This window comes from Falco biarmicus, chromosome 4 (assembly GCF_023638135.1).
Source record: "Falco biarmicus isolate bFalBia1 chromosome 4, bFalBia1.pri, whole genome shotgun sequence".
NCBI classification, from domain to species: Eukaryota; Metazoa; Chordata; class Aves; order Falconiformes; family Falconidae; genus Falco; species Falco biarmicus.
This window is the reverse complement of record NC_079291.1, coordinates 46,576,270-46,592,533: the sequence shown is the minus strand read 5'-3', so window position 1 is coordinate 46,592,533 and position 16,264 is coordinate 46,576,270.

Here is a 16,264-nt window from a genome sequence, read left to right as displayed (position 1 = left end):
AATATGACTCCTTGTAAGCGATACCAATGGACAGTGTTGCCACAGAGTATGAAAAACAGTCCTACTATATGTCAATGGTATGTAGCAAAGGCATTGTCACCTGTACAAAAACAATTTCCACAAGTGTATTGTTATCATTATATGGATGACTGTAAAGGAATGAAGCTGGGTTAATTAATATTAGATAATATACAGCTGTGGGCTGGCTTCAGGGTTGGCTGATGTGGTTAAGGTGCAGCTGCAGCTGGTTCCTGCTAAGTAGTTAAATAGCTCTAAGGGGTATGGAAGAGGAGCAGCCAATGAAGAGAGATCAGGAAGAAGAGAAGGGAGGAGAGAGTGCCCTAGAGGAGGAGAGATAAGGCGAAGGCAGCAGAGGCAAGAAGCAGAGGGACTGGCCTGAAGAGTGTGAAGAAACAGCATGAACAGTAGATGGATCTTTGAGACCTTGTAGGGGATTGGTGGTCCTGCCGGGGCAAGGTGTGCTAACTACTTATTGAAGTTAACCTGCTATGGAGTGGTAAAAGCCTTGTTGCAGCTGGCTGGTTTGGAGAGTGCTGCAACAGGTGATATTCTTGTATCAGCTGCAAATAAGGCTGAATTTCAACAAGCGTATCCGGTTTTACAGCAGTTGTTGGCCACCTTTGGGCTGCGTATAGCACCAGAAAAGATTCAACAACAAGCCCTGTGGAAATACTTAGGAGTTAAAGTGCTAGATCAAACACTTGAGCCGCAGTCTACCCAGCTCCAAGTGTCAGAACCCTAAATGATTTGCAAAAATTATTAGGGACCATAAATTGGGTAAGGCCATACTTGGGCCTTACAACAGAACAATTGAAACCACTCTTTGATCTGTTGAAGGGTGACACTGGTTTAATGTCTTCCCCGATCACTAACTAAAGAAGCCAGCTTAGCTGTAGAGAGGATGGCCAATGGTCTGCAACAAAAAAGGGTACACCACATGGACTTAGAAACTCTGGTAAGTGTATATATTGTCATTGCTAACTATCATCCCATGGGATTGTTGGGTCAATGGAATGAGTGCTGGCGAGATCCACTACATGTCTTAGGAATGGTTATTTCTTTCCTGTACAACCAAGGAAGACAGTAAGCACTCGGATTGACCTAGTATCAAAAATCATCACCAAAGGACATACATGGTGCATTCAGCTCACAGGCCAAGATCCCAATTACCTGATAACTTCCATTGAATGCAATGGAACCTGGTGTTTGGCAAACAGTTTACCATTTTCAGTTGGCTCTGGAAGGATTTAAGGGACAAATATCCTATCATCTTCCCAGTCATAAATTGTTACAGACTTATTCAGACATACAAATACTTCAAAAGCCACTGGCAGCAGATAGCCCAGTGCAAGGCCCTATGGTCTTTACAGATGGTTCTGGGAAATCAGGAAAGGCAGTGGTCACTTGGTATGATGGAAAGCAATGGCAAGAATTGATACACTTGACACAGGGATCACCCCAATTGGTTGAACTTGGTGCTGTCATTGTTGCCTTTAAAATGTTTTCTCGATGTGCTGTAAACATTGTTACAGACTCTGCTTATGTTGCGGATATTGCGCGATGCATGGTTGCGTGCTGCTTAAGGAGGTAAATTCAGAATAACTACTTTTTTATTAAAAGCATTATGGGTAATAGTGAGCCAACATACACATAGATATTACATCCTGCACGTCTGCAGTCACACTGGATTGCCAGGATTCATCTGTGAAGGAAATGCCGGTGCTGATGCTCTTGCAGGTCCTGCTTGGACCCCTCCAGTGCCGGATCTGTTACGACAGGCCCTCATGTCTCATCAGTTTTTTCATCAGGGGGCTCGGGCGCTGGTCCATCAATTTAAAATATCTTTTGCAGATGCAAAATCCATCATCGCCACTTGTCCAGAGTGTCAGTGATTGGGTCCCGGACTGACATTTCTATGAGGGGTCAATCCACGTGGATATCAGTCCTTGGTTCTGTGGCAAACTCCTGTCACACGTGTGCCTTCTTTCGGTCACTTACAGTATGTTCATGTCTCTGTTGATACCTTCTCAAAAGTTGTATGGGCATCAGCCCATACTGGGGAGAAGGCTCTGGACACCATTTCACATCTTCAACAGGCTTGGGCTGCTCTGAGGGTTCCAAAGCATCTTAAGACAGACAGTGGACCAGCATATTCATCTGCACACGTGGCCAAGTTCCTTGCCTCTTAGGGGGTGGAACATGTTACTGGCATCCCGCATTCCCCAGCTGGCCAAGCCATTGTGGAACGTATTCATCATACTTTAAAGCTACTTCTTGAAAAACAAAAAGGGGGAATGGGTTCTGAGACTCCGCATGCTCGTCTATGGAAAGCTGTGTATACATTGCATTATTTGACTGTGTCGGCTGGGAAAGTGTCCTGTGACTATCTCACATTTCTTGTCTTTGCAGGGAGGAGATCCTCCTATCCGAGCAAAGGTCTTAATGCAAGACCTACAAAGGGGAAAATGGACAGGCCCGTGGGATTTAATTACCTGGGGACAAGGGTATGCCTGTGTCTCCACAGATGCAGGGCCGCACTGGCTTCCCGCTAGGTGTGTTAAGCCTGTTTTAGATCCTAGAATTGACAAGAGGACATCAGATACCAGCTGTTCCATAGAACCCTTGAGAGGGGAGTCACAACATCTGGGTGACCCTGATGCGGAGCCTAAATCAAACGCAGCTTTGTGCCTTCTTAACTCAACCTGAACAAGCTTTCCATATATCCTGCCAAGGGCCCTACAGCGGATGATAAACGCAGCCTGTTCGGTTAAAAAGAAAAAGGGGGAATTGTAGAGGTATGAAGGCAGTGGGTTGATTAGCATTGATAATATGCAGCTGTAGCTTTGCCTCAAAGGCAGTGGGTTGGTTGACGTGATGTGCAGCTGTAGCTTGTTCCTGCTAAGTAGTTAAATAGCCCTGAGGATTGTGGGAGAGGTTGGTTGGAGGAGGAGCAGTGTGGTCTGACTCTGGAGGAAGAAGAAACAGCATGGACAGTAAAATCTGACGGTGAAAACTTTGTTACAGCCTACTAGTTCATTTGTGCTGCAATAGTCAGGATTCAGTTGAGTTAACCTACCTGGAGAATGTTCTTACTCTTCACTGAAAATGTGAGGGTTCGGATAGTCATTTTAGAGTTTGTGTTGAAGGCAGAAAGCTAGATATCAAAGAAAAGGGCAAAGCTCACTAGTTTAAACAAACAAAGAAGTTATCTCTTGTTATTGTGTATGTTATGTTTAGGGAAACAGAAATACATTTTTCTGTAAAAAAAAAAAATCACAATGAAATTATAACTTAGTAGTATTGGTTTGAGAGAAGACAGAAAAATCTGAGGAAAGGTCAATAATTTTCTTAATATTTTCAGTGTGTAAGCAGTTCCTGGAGGAGTACCAGAAGCCAGAAGTGCTTTGGTAAAGCAGACTCACACAGCCAGTAACATTTTTCATTCTGTGCTGCAAGAATTGCCCAATGCAGATGTTTCAAATAAACAAAACCTTACATCCACACATCAGTTAATGAAAGCTATGTAAGAAGGGAAGGAGAACAGGTGAAGGACAGATGTGATTCCAATTACACTTCAGTAACAGTAGCTGTTTCCTGCCATTGCCAAGGTGCATCACAGGTATATAAGGGTAAGTGCTGCAACTGGCTGAAATGCTTAATGCAGCTTGAAAGTTCCACAGGCAAATACAACAGAACTATTTCTAATCTATGCCATTAGTGTAAACTGCAGCTTTTGTCAATTTGGGGACAAAACTCTTCCTTTTTACTTTACTTTCATTCAAAGCTGTCCCAGATGTGCCTGGGGGCTGTGGAAAACTAAGAAACTTTTATCTCTGCATATGCTATTGAGGCTGGGAAAGACAGGTAATTATGTGAATTCTCTTATTCCCTGAAAAATGTCAATGTGATATTGCCTATTTCTGGTAACAAGCAAGTAAGAATGGCCTTGTACTGCACTAATAGACCCAGTTAATATCAGTACACCAGATCAATACAAAAGCAGTGCTCAGATACTGAAGATTAGTTTCAGGGTACATGCATGTACTGCCCACAAATGAGAAAACCCTAATTCTTTCAAGCTCGTTTTTCTTAGCAACACTCAGCATGTTCTTCTCTTGCCTTAGGGCTCCCTAAATGATGCAGAACCATCTGATATCCCGGTTCACTTCTGGTATGAGGAAGACAGGCAAAGTAACTTACGGCATTTTCCAAAGCTTTTCCTGTTTGGCTAAGATGGAGGATAACATTAACGCCACTGTGTAGTTTCTCACCTGAATAAAACAACTGTGAAAAGCTATAGGCCATTACCATTAAAAACTGCTTCTGAAGTGCAATTTGCATGGACAAAAAATACAATACATATCAGTGAGAGTGGGGTAGGAATTTAGACCAGAATAGTAAGTGGAATAGGAAGTAATGGAATAGGAAGGAGTGGAATGGAAGTAACAGAATTTAGAGTGGAGTAGGAAGATAAATAGAAGATTTCAAATCAACTGAGCTGGACAAAGTGAGATCGTAACTGCTATACTGTATGTAAACACTGCTATGCTAGGTTTTCAATAACAGCTAGCAGCAAACAGCTGAGGAAGAGTACAAAATTCGTACATATAGCATTTATTCTGACTCATGTCTCCACCTCCTAGCAAACCTAAACCAAAAGTTGTACCAAGACCACTGTGTTCAATGTCAACGCATAGACCTGTCCTCCAACACATGCCACCCCACCTAGCTACTGGTGCTCCATGTGAGGCAAACTAAATGAGGCTGGCTAAGTGTGGGTGTCCACGTGGCAAGTTACACCTGAGCTAGTGACACTGGTCTTCCTTTTCCATCAACAGAAACTCAGCCAGTACAGTCAGTGCACAGAAGTCCACCTCCACTAGAAACCACACCTACATTTAGTCACATGAATTAACTTTCAAGGTTCCCTATAAAATTAATGGAAAGAGATCTATTTGGTACATATCCTTACAATTAGTTGGCATATTTTTAGTCTGAATTGTACAGGAACTTTAGATAGAGATTAAATGGGAATAATCTAACAAAAGGACATTTCATTATGTACACAATACAAACTGACCTCTTTTTTATCTTTTTCACCACTGCCTGGTCAGATTTATGCTGAGAAATTAAACCCAGCTCTCTGATACAGTATTAAAGAAATCAAATTATTGTGAGCAGTGTGACACTGTGGTATTATTTTTAAACAACACAAAAATACAAAGAAAACAGATAAGCAACAAAATTTAGTGTTTACTTTTAAGAGTATGTATTACTGTTTTTGTAGCAGCAATATATCTGCAATATTTGAATACAAAACCAAAATAAAACATAAAACATTTTTGTATGTATTTTAAAAGCACAGAATTCAGAATACTGTATACTTTTTATGTAGGCTCAAAATAACTTTTAGCATGTTTAAAAGCAAAATCTTCCACAGCACTATGTAAAAAAGAAATACTATGACAACAATAAAAGTGTCTGGTACATGTCAGGATACATACAAATCTTCATAGCCAAGTCAAAAATTAGAAACCAATACACAGTTCCACAAGAACAGAGACGAAGTGCCGCGGGATGATCGTCTTTTCTGAAGTGGTAAAACCGGGGGGAGAGGAGGAAGAGACGGCCGCCCCTCGCAGCTGCCCGCTCTCTCAGCGCCCCCCCGCTCTCCTCAGCGCCCGCCCGCTCTCTCAGCTCCCTCCCGCTCTCTCAGCGCTCTCCCGCCCGCTCTCCTCAGCGCCCGCCCGCTCTCCTCAGCGCCCCCCCCCCCCCCGCTCTCTCAGCGCCCTCCCGCTCTCCTCAGCGCCCCCCCCGCTCTCTCAGCGCCCTCCCGCTCTCCTCAGCGCCCTCCCGCCCGCTCTCTCAGCGCCCTCCCGCTCTCCTCAGCGCCCTCCCGCCCGCTCTCCTCAGCACCCTCCCGCCTGCTCTCCTCAGCGCCCTCCCGCTCTCCTCAGCGCCCGCCCGCTCTCCTCAGCGCCCGCCCGCTCTCCTCAGCGCCCGCCCGCTCTCGTCAGCGCCCGCCCGCTCTCCTCAGCGCCCTCCCGCTCTCGTCAGCGCCCGCCCGCTCTCCTCAGCGCCCTCCCGCTCTCTCAGCGCCCGCCCCTCGCCTCCACGCCCGCACCTCAGCCCGGCCTCCCGCGTCGTCTGTAACGGCTAGAAAGGGCGTCACTGACAGAAAGCACCACAAGGCTACATCGGATGGGGAGTGAACCTGAAAAAGGGGTCTCCTTCCCGGAGGATACGCCTATTCATTTAGTACAACAAACCAGCTTTTAACGAAGCAAAGCTAAAATAAATGATACTTGATGGCTGCTGCACTTTTGTTTAGTTCGTGTGGTGTCACGAAATGCAGGTCGCCCAGGCCTCACGGAGCTCTGGCTGGGCGTCCAGCGCTGCCTGTACCTTGTGCACTCAGGCAGCAGTGGGGCCATGGGGGCTTCTGGCAATTAAGAAATTAATAATGTAGGGTGTCAAAAAGTTACCGAGTAATTTAAAGTTCTTATTGTTACTGCAGCTTCAGGCTTTAATTACAATAATCGATGATCAAAGCACGACTGTATGTTGCTTCTAATGTAAATACTACCACTTTCCAGCCAGGCAACAGGCAGTGTATTAATACTGCATACAAACCAGAAGTGGTCTTCTCAGATGGGGGAAAGGGGAATATACTTCTCATCCTGTGAGAAAAAGGAGGGGGTTTTTCAATATCTAGAACCCGAATAAATACATAAAGCCCCAGAGAGAATTCTGTTTTAAGATGTGGAGGAAAGGGAGGATGCTAAGCGCACAAGGGAATTTTTGTCATGGGAAATTCTCTGATTGAAACCAACCTGCTTAAATGAAATATAAATTCAAGGTGAAGCTTAAGATGCAACAATATAGTGCAATGAATTTATTAACTGAAAATTTAAATAGCACTCCTTGACATGCACATGTCATTTTCATTAAGACTGCTCAGTTCCAGCGAGAGAGAAATCGTCCCTGAATAAACAAACAGAAACCCCATTCCTGTCATAATGTCCATAATAAAACAGAGTAGCATTTACACAATAAATTGGGTAAAGCAAGAGCAAATAAGAGTAGCTAATGATTTTAAAATAAAAATATGTAACCTTTGCAACTGCGTGTTTATCTATTCTGTCATCCTTATACCGTATCTTGGCTAAGACACCAGGCTAAAAAATTAATGTGATGACTCACTTTAAAAATGGTAGTTGCCAGACATCTTGTAAAAACCCATGGACTAGGTATTCATATTTCATAATTAATACAAAAAGAGCGTAATCCTGAGCAGATTACTAGACTAGACTATAATACAAGTATTGAACTTGTATATAAACTGTATTTAAATATTGATTGTTGCGTGGTCAGGTACTTGCAGGTTAGGAGCTGCCATAACTAAGTTTGCACATACCAATTCCTGCATCTTTGTGCTTTACATGCCTTAAGATCTCATGGAAAAAAATGATAATTTATCATGTACCTGAAACATCTTCACTTTACACAATGGGAATCCCCAAACAAGTAGCTATCGATAATTTCATTCAAATTGTTGATATACATTACACAACTTTCAAATCATGTTTTGGAAATAGATTATTATTTCCTTATGGCTTTTTCCTCTTCCTTTACAACACAGGTCACCACTGTGAGTACTTTATAAACATCAATTCATGAATTTTCAGGGCCACTTGGTATAATGGATGAGGTGATGGTGTAATTTTATACAGGAGTACAAAGAGAGCAAAGTCAGTAGTGTCAACCTATTTGGAAAGACCAAGGTGAGCTTTGATTTTTCCGGTGTTAGCACTTCGTGTGTTCTGATCAGGGATCCCACTGACTTCACCTACACATACGAGTGGCAAATCCCACTGCACATTGTAACATTTCCAAATTGTACCTTCCACCACTTTTCTGTATTTTATTGGAGTAACTGGGACAGGATAATACAGGAAGACAGAAATTCAATTGTATTTGGGGATTGTGCAGCTGCCTGAATCCTTTCTTTTTGTGAGGCATTTTTCTGCCTCATTCACTGCACATTCAGTTTGCATATTCTGAAAACAAATTATGTGGGAAAATCAGAGACAACTTCATTCACCGAGGATCATGTTTCATACACTGAAGGAAGCAGTGATCATATAAAAAAAGTACTAAGTGACCACTATTGAAGGCCCATACTTCACGCTTAAAAAAGTTCTCCAAATGAAGATTGCACACATAGCACTTTCTAGAATAAAAACCTTGCAACTTTATTATGCCTTTAAAATTAGGCCTTCTGTGCTGCTTTTTGGTTTGGGTTGGGCTGGGGGTGGGTTTTGGGTTTGGGGGTTTTTTTTGCTTTAATAGGAGCATAACTTCTTAAACATTTAAAAAAATATAGGAAGATGCATACATACCTTTTCTGCCCTGCCTCTCCAGAAAGTTCATCATGTGGAAATACATTTACCCCACACAGGGTCTGAACAATACTGGACCATTCAGACTGGCAGCACAGACAACTGCCCAGTAACTTCTACACAGAGAACTCAGAAGAGAGGTCACAGATCTTTCCATTGTTTCCAAAGCTATTTGATGATGGCAGATGCACACATTGGCTCCAGGGATTAACTCCAGGCTCTCAGAGGTGTCTCCTTCTTCCTCAGCCATTCTACTTTTGTTTTCTCCTCCTAAGCAAGTTCTCTTTGTCTTCTTTAATATGCTGCTGCCCAGGAGACTTGTATTCTAGTCAGACTGCATCTGTAGTTCTCCACGTTAGTGGTTGAACAAGGAAAGCCTCAGACGTTATCCACAGTCTTAGTTTTAGCACCACAATAACTTTCAGTACCATAACAGAAATTTTAGATGTTCTGCTGAGCTCTGGAGTCCTCAAACTAAGCTACCTCTTTGTTAGCTAGCAGGGAGACAGGGCTATAGCAACAGCTGTAAGGGTTCGATGACCACACTACCTACAAGATGCAGCAGAATAAAAGTCTAATTAATATATAGGAGCTGTGTGGCAATGGAGGACTCTACATATAGCTACAATCTTTCTGAAAATTATAAACCATACCATTTGCATGTAGAAGTAAAAACAATGAAATTGACTAGTTTATAGGTAAGATAGATGTATTAGTATTTACTGAACAGATGGGAATTGTTTTTCCAGGGCTTATTTGGCCAAAATTTGATGGCAGTCATAAAAATAGCAAATTCACATCACTAGTGTCAGAGAGCTTCTGCTGCCAAATTCCAAGTCACTGCTCCAAAATGTGACAATACTAGACCTGATAGTTCTAAAATCTCAGTACCAGGGAAACTAAATGTGAGAAACATGACCCTTCCGTAAGGGCTCCCAAGATGATCCTGGGAACACTAAGCGACCGAGACTGACCTCCATATTGGGAAAATTAATGGTAAAAACTATTGGTAGAAACTATTACAGATGCAATACTGAAGGACAGGTGGGTAAATATGGTATACTTAGGGAGGAGTGACCATCACTTCTGTAAGTGTAAAATAATGCACATTGGGAAAACAAAATGCAATTGCATATATATAAAAATGGATTCTAAGTTTCTATTAATTCCTCCCCCCTCTCCTGAAAATTTTGATGCTATTGTGGTTAGTTCTTCAAAGAGAACAAACTCTTAGTTAGTATTAATGTTAAAAATTATTGTAATATGAAAATAAAAATAAGCAATGATAATAAGCGAAGAAAACTAAAATTCAGAAGAGAACAACATTGTCCTGCTGTATGCATAGATGGTATGGCCACATCTTGACTACCTAAGAAAGAATAAATTAGTGGAAGAGGTGTAGAGAAAGGTGACAAAGATAACAAGAGGAATTGAACTGCTTCACTTCAAGCCAAGAACTTGCTTGTAGTTTCTCCCAAAATACAACAGAATCCTTCTTCCCTGACAGATACAATAAAGGTATAGAATTAGGAGCTGGAGTTGGAATGTGTGTTGGAAATTATTATTTGTCATTTCTAAAATGAAAGAAACAGAGCACTAAGTTAGAAAATCAGTCATTTACAAATTAAGTCAAACTGGAAATCATTTCTATTACAGAAACTAAAAATATCGATGGCTTTAGAAACTATTACATAAATTTGTGGAGTGTATATCCATTGGTAGCTAATGAGCACTGTGAAACCAGATGCGAAAACAAGCTCCAGAAATAACCAGACTCACAACCTGTCAGAAGATAAGCATGTGTACCAATGCAAGGGCCACTCTATGCTTGACCTGTTTCCTATATTCCTCCCAGGTATCTGCTGTCTTTAGCAGCAGCAGCCTGACATTTCATTTCACTCTCTGGCTCTTCTCACTTTCTTACGTTACTAAGAGATAGTAACACAGCAAGCCTATGCCAGATAAACAAGCAAAAGCATTCACTGATCTGCATGTGGCCCAGATTCCTATGCTTTTTTCAGTTTCCAATAACTCCATAATTGTTATGTTTTCACCCTAAAGAAAATATTTCACTGATACCGTGAAAACTGTCCTTTTCCCAATCACCCAGAGCTACTGATTTATGGAGGTGCCTTATTTTCCAACATGTGTTTAAATTCTAATTTATTATTCTGTTATTTAAAATTATAATTAGTTGAAAATGTAATATTAGCTTTGACAGAAAATACATTGTATTTCTTAAAGTAATGCAACTAGGCTTCTCACTGATTTCTCCATTTCCACAAATGGGATGAAGTGCATATGAGAAAACATCCATTTTATGCAAACCCTTTGGTAGCTCAGGATATGATCTCAACAAGGCAAATGAACTGTTAATGTGGTGATGGAGCCAGAAAAAAGATATCCCCCGAAACTGATGGCACTTTGTTAAAAAAGTACAATTTAAGTAATAAAAACTTAAAATTCTGAAAGTAGGGTCATGGCAGAAGCCAAGTCTCCACTGTACAACTTCCTCGTGCATTAATTTTTTTAAAAGATTTTCTTCAGTGGGAGTATTAATATGATGTCTCTCTGTTTTAATGGAATTTGTAAGGCTTGAATATATTTACATACACGCATATCACTCTAGGAGCTCACAAAACTCTGATTGTTTTGTGAATTTGAATTATGCATACAAAAACAGACTGACATATATACAGTTTTTCCCTCTGCCAAATATGATTGAAACTGGCCAGCAGGTTCAAAAAATTATTTAGAGACAGACTGCAATACATGACTGTAAAAACTTGATTTCCCCATGAGAATTTTAATGGGAAGAGCTGTAGAGAAGGAAAGGAATTCTGGACCCTACTGTAATGGAGATGAGCTGAAGTAACAGGAATGAAAAGACAGTATTAATTGAGTAAAGAGAAAGGCCACAGAAGTATTTAAAGAAACTATTCACTCCAAGTGCTATCTCAAAATGGCATTATTCTGAATGGGAAGGAACTTTTGCTGAAATAAAACATTTCTGAAATTCAGAAGTAGCAAATACTGTTGCTCATTCAGCAAGCAACATGTACAACTATGAATCAATGATTTGAAGTATGTATCAGATGCTGTCCAAATATCAGTCAACTTCAAGACAGAAGGCCTTTGTAAGCACAGGCATATAAGAAAGCTTAGAAAAGAATAATCTTGCATTTAGTAATGATACTTCAACACATTTATGTACTGCAATAAAACTATTAAGTTTGACTTTGATCTTCTTGATAAGTGTATCAGAAAATAGTGAGGTCCTTCATGTCTGTACTGGTCTGGATGACAGCAAAGGAGCTGACAAACTGGTATTTTTTTCTGAATATTAAAGATTTTTTCTTTTAAATTGTATCATCAGAGAAAAAAAGTATATTCTTAGCAATTTTACATCCAAGTGTATCAACAAAGTCAGTGTATCAATGAGAAAATAGGCATCAACAGTGTATTGAAATGTAGGATTGTGCCAATTTGATCTGCAGGACCCTAGATTTTCCTAATTATTCACTGAACAGATTGCTGCAAAGAATGTGAACTAAAAAAAGTGTTGACTTAAGGTATGGAAATTGTAAACCATTAGCATGCTGTATAAAACTCATGAAGTACTTTTAGTTTAAATACAATTAATCTTTCATTAATTACATAAGTATATAATTTATGTATTACTAGGATCTTATATACTTACGCAAAGGGATCCACCTAAAATCTAAGGCAAGTACACAGAATAGAAGTGTTAATGAACTATCAAGCATTATTAATCTGAAGTGTTAGGAAGGGGGAACAATTCAGTTTATAGGCAAATTCACAAGTCACTAGAGCTCCAATAGTAAAACTATACCCAAACCAATCAAGTTTTCTAGAATATTTAATCTCATCTAATGCCTCCAAAGAAGTATTAACAGGTTTAGTATTGGTGGTAAGGCCCATAAAAAAAGAATATTCCTAAGATTTTCAACCCTTTGAATAGTAACACTTCACTGAAAAAAGCAAACTCCGAAGTATCTGATGCTTCTTCCATTTTTTGTTTAATCCCAGGGGAATTCTTGCAAGAAAACTTAAATATGTTCATTCCTTTCTTTTCAAGATGTTAAGCTATTAATACTGTAGTAATAAAGTCAAATTGATTTTATGTTGGGTCCATAGTCTCCCAAGCCTATTCAGTGTGTTGTTTGATAAATGAGGAAATTCAATGGAGTGTGAGTAGGTTAACTAGTGATTGATCAAATTATATCCACTAAGTAATGAGAAAAATGTGTTAACAGTGGGAAGAAGGATTCTGGCTCAGAAAAGTAAATGAGACTAAACCCAAGTAAACTCAGCTAAGCTGCTTTTTTTTTTCGTTCTGACAGAATCATTTGTAACTATCCCCTCTGACAAATGTCTTGTCTACCTGAAATAAAGGTCTATGCAAAAACTTTATAAAAAGCAGGCACAAAGAGCGTGTGGGAGCCCAGCTTTATCTTGTGTAAAATAATTGAGTTCACCTGAGTTGCAAGTTCATAGTGCTTGTGAAATACTTTGCATAAAAGTATTACTGGTCTTACAAAGTACTTGCAAGAAATATGAACTATCTTGGTTCATAGTTCACTTTAATACTTTACAACAAATATGAAGATACACAAATGATGGTGAAACTGCCTCATATTTTTGTGCACAGCTTCATCATTATTTTTTTATGTCTAAATAAAAACTGCTGCATCCTCTACTTGCATTAATTCATGTAACTTGTTGGCTAACAGTAGAGGCTAAAGACAGTGCTGATTCTCACGGTACTTCTAACTAAACAGAAGTTATCACTCTACATTAAGTGTTCTGGCATTGGTCCTAGATATCCCGTGTGGTAAATACACAAAAGGTACTTCACTGGTTTTTAATAATTTGTTTTCAAATCAAGTAACTATAGTATGGACCTGGGTATCACTGTGCACTTCCACACAGCTACATGGCTACCATTGAAGTTTTCTTTGGCATTCACATTTGAAATAATGCTTCTATGTGCTGCTAAATACAGAAGAGTGGACATCAGGGCTCGCATTAGAATCTGAGAGAATGAGAAAGCTCCAGCCCAGTTACAACTCAGTGGTCAATACTTTGGTGCAGGGATTAAAGCAACCACTGTGAAAACAGGGATGGGGAATGGACATTTCAAAGCTGTTACCCACGATGACTATATGTGGTCCACACATATTGCACCAGGCTATACTTGCACAGGATATGGGCTGCAGCACTGCTAGCATCTTCAGTAAATGTGCAATTACTGTGATGTGTGTCAAAAGAGTACAGAAATAACTCTGAAGAGTGTAATTTCACCAGTCAATGTTGGAATTAAAAGATCTGGTATATGATTTCATTACAATCTGAGTCAGGAGTCTTTTTTGGTACTGAAGGCTTGACCACGCTCTCGTGCTCCGGCTGTTCTCTCACTCACTACCTGTCCTAGACACTGAACTGTTCCTCAGCAGCTTAGTTAGTATTGGTGCCAAGCCAGTACTGCATGGATGGACAAGAACCTAAAACAGGAAAAAAGAAATTGGCAAAAGGTGGGACATAATCCAAAGCCAGAGTTCTTGTTCTTCAGCCACAGGGTCCTTTTGTTATGGCTAGCTGCCAAAAAAGACTGGAAAATTAATGTATGTTTAATAATTTGCTCAAGGGAATTTTATGGTGTGAAACCTATTAATTATACCAAGTATGCATTTGGGCCAGAAAATACTATATTTCAGGTTAGAAGACATACTCAGCAATCGCAAGTTTCATTGCTATTTTGGGTTAGTAAGACATGATATAATTACAATAAAGTAGATATTATTTTTGTAATTTTTTACAAGATATTAAAAATAATTTGTACAGATACTACTCAACTATCTAGATACAGTCATTGACAACGTGAAACCACGTGAAGAACTGAATAATGACTTTAAAGCTATTAGGCAACAAAACAGTCTAAAACATACGTAATGCCTTGCTTATAATTTAAAAAGAATTGAGTTAAATAGAACAGTTACTTGAGATACTCTTTGGCAAAAATTCTCCAGGTAGATGCTTGAGATTGTTTTGTATGTTTGCACATGCCTACAGACATGGAAGAATTTTTAGTTTATTTTTCCCAGAGCTATTGATTTAAAGAATCTATAGCAGAATGGACAGGAACTTAGTGTGGGATCCATTTTCAGGGCTATTTTTCAATTTCCTGTGATCAGATGACCAAGATTTAGTTGAAGACTTTTTAAACCAAAGTAAACCGCAAAAACTAGTACTGCAAAATACCTTTTATTTTTATTTTTGTCTTGGTATTTTGGAAGCTGCTGTTCTTGGGCCTTTCCTTAGATTGCCAGCACTGTTCCTTGCCTCTTTATCTGAGTTACACAAAAAGCTTTATAAGGTCGATTTTTGTGTTTATTTTGAATTTCCGTTAAACCTAGTAGTCACAAAGAAAATTTTGTCCCTTAGATAAACTAATTTTCCTTCAAGTTTTGGTGCAGCTGTGAAAAAACAGGACTTAAAAGAATTATAAGACTTGGCCTTTTAAACAATGAACTTGGAGGAAACCTACAATACGGAAAAAATAGATGTTTCAAACTAAAGACATTAAGATTCAGTTCTTTCTGAGCTGATCTCAGAGCGACTCAAGCTCGATGGAGGTTATGACCGCTAAGGCCCGATTCAGACAAAGCTGGAGTAGCTTCAGCTCTAGCTGTTTGACAAAGGTTGCTATTATGCTGTTGTGCCATCTAGGGATCACGAAAGTGCAATACCCAGGGGCATGCTCCAACAAATTCAGGGCCTGGAAAATCATTGGTTTAGTTTGTGTGAGCCTCAAATACTTTTATTTCAAGGATTACTGTAGGCAATAGTCACATCTGCTTTTCATCCTCCTACCCTTGCATTACACAAATGAGGAGATGGGATCAAGACTGGCCAAAAAATATGTTGTCAATTTAGGGAATGTCATTAGTTACTGTTTGGGAGCTGCAATCTCCGTATTCAAGAACTAATGAGAATCCTTCAGAGTCAGACCGAAATAGACCATTACCATTTATTTCCCCCTCCATAAGTTGAAGCTCTGAATGTAACATTATCCTACACTTCAGGTCTGCTGATCTGCCAAATACGGCTTTAAAATTCTAGTAGGCTCTAAGTCTTATCTTCTCAACAGATGAAAAAATGGTACAGGCATAGTGTTGCAAATGGTAAGAAACAGAAAACTCTTATGGGGGAAGCACAGAAGACATGCAGTGCCTGTGGAATGGGGAGAAAAAGAGCAATGAAGCTCATGTCAGGGAAAGTAGAGTCATACAAATGATCAAAAGAATGGCAAAGCTTTATACAAGAGCATGCAGGGCACACAACAGCCCTGAGAAGGACTGTGAACATCAAGAGAATCTGGCTGGCAACAGAAGGCTGTTAGGCACTGTTTGAGAGATGAGGGACATATGCATCATCTGATGGATAGCAAATGGAGGAATGAGTACCAAATAGCCTGGGTACCTTTGCCATGGGAAAAGGTCTGGAAGATTCCTGGGATAAATAAATATGGAACTCAGCTGAGGACTGGAGAGGTGTAATCAGTCCTCTGCATGTGCACTGAGCACACTGGTGCAGGCCAGCTTAAAGTAGCTTTTCCAGGCTAGAGTCAGGAATAGAGACAGGATCACAGTAAAGGTAATCCAGGATTAAAAACCAGTGGATGAACTAGTTTAAAGAATAAGATAAAAATGTGCTCTATGGCAAGACAAAAGGTCAGGAAGGAAAGGAGTCCCTAGTACAGAATACAGCAGTGGAGCATGACATAAAATCATAGAATAGCCCAGGTTGGAAGGGGTGTC